Below are 1702 nucleotides of genomic sequence, written 5' to 3'. Positions count from 1 at the left end.
CATGCAAATACATCCTGACCAGGCACACCCGCTCCTCCACACTGACTCCACCCATCAATGTATTTTGCTATTAATTTAGCTCCTCTCAAGAGCCAGCCCACTACTTTCAACAGATCTGAGAGCTATTGGGAGGACTACTGGGGTGGGGTGCTGTGATGTTTTCAGGATGCTATGTGCAGCACCCCACCAGGCATGATCTGTCTGCATTTCATAAAGAAGCACGGAGATCAAGCGATGACAACACCGAGTTTAAAAAGCATGGCTGGATCTAGGGGGGTGATGGGGTGGGCTGTACCCACTCAGATTGTAGCTGTGCCCCTTCCCCACAGGTCCCACTGATCCATGAGTCAGCCGGATCGCTTCTCGGCCTTTTGGCTAAGATCAAGTGTAGTATCGACCTTGCCTTTAGGGGTGTCCCTGCTTCCAGCTAGGACGTTGAGAACCACTTTCATCTATCCCAGCCATTTGGTCTGTGTGGGGTACCCTCTTCTCGGCCTTGTAGGATCGTCGATTAAATTCGGCTTCACCTGCTTGCTGCTATTGGGTTTGAGGCTTAGCCCCCACACAGAACGAGTTTGTGATCTTCCCCCCCCTTGTTCACTCTGCGTTACTACCTCCGGGCAGTAGACGCTCAATAGCCTTTTCAAAGGCTAAGCGAGAGTGAAGCCGCCGAGGAAGAAGAAGGAGAAGGAATCCGATCAAGATCTCTGGGAAGCCCTCCTGAGAACTCCTCTGCGACAAGATGGGGAAGAAGCAAACTACGAAGAAGCCACAGAACGCCGCCCCCGCCAAGACCCCGGGAGAAGCCCCCTCCGCCTCCACCTCCACCTCAGATCGCTCCGGCCCTGCAGACGGTCTCCCTCCCCTGGAGCCCTGGATGAAGCAGACAGTCGTGCTGCGGCTGAAAGAAGTGGGCGGCAGAATCCCGGACATGACCCCGGAAGTCTTTGGGAAGAAAATGATCCTTGAACAAGGATTTAGCAAGGCAGAGACCCTGTCGGTGCAGTCCTTCATGAGAGGTATTTTCTTTGTCACTTTTGTCTCCCTACAGGTATGCAGAAGGTACTGGGAGGCAGTGAAGACCTCTGGACCCGACTCCCTCTTCCGCAAGTTCATTGCGAACTCTCCCATCCAAAGGGACGAAAGGCGGATCACGGTGTCCATGAGGAACCCTCACGTCCCTGGTAGAGACATCGCCACCTACCTCCAAAGGTTTTGCGTCGTGTTGAAGGACCCAGTCCGGATACTAGACGCCAACGGCTTCTGGACAGGTAAGTGGGCCGTGTTTTGCAGGCTACTAAGAGATCGTCCTGCTGGAGATCTCCAACACCTGCAACAGTGCTTCTCCCTGGGATCGTCAACAGGACTCCTACACTACCCGGACCAACCCCAGTCATGCCGCAGGTGCGGCCAGCCGGGGCACGAGGGTAAGGAATGCCATGTGCTTTCATGTAGGTTCTGTCGGTCTGCAGGTCACGAGACCAAGGATTGCCCGAGGTCCAGAACCTGCAACCTCTGTGGACGGTCAGAGCACGTCTACAGAGACTGCCCAGAGAGAAGCAGGACGTACGCTGGGGCCCTGAGCAAGGGCCCTGCCACCAAACCAGCGCCACAAAAACCTCCAAAGGATCCAGGTAAGAGGAACCCCGCCCCCCCCAGGCTCCAGGTCCCCCTGCCCCTGGTCCCCCTGCCCCTGGTCCCC

The 1702-nt window shown here is 56.0% G+C and overlaps 1 pseudogene; it reads left to right on the top strand.

Moving 5' to 3' along the window:
- Positions 1-355: 355 nt before the first annotated feature.
- On the top strand, positions 356-448 carry LOC149437715 (U2 spliceosomal RNA; annotated as a pseudogene).
- Positions 449-1702: the final 1254 nt, after the last annotated feature.

This window comes from Staurois parvus, unplaced genomic scaffold (assembly GCF_062004578.1).
Source record: "Staurois parvus isolate SC_StPar_1 unplaced genomic scaffold, SC_StPar_1.0 ptg001265l, whole genome shotgun sequence".
NCBI lineage: Eukaryota > Metazoa > Chordata > Amphibia > Anura > Ranidae > Staurois > Staurois parvus.
Note: the sequence above shows the minus strand (reverse complement) of the source record. Positions and strands in the feature narration are given on the sequence as shown.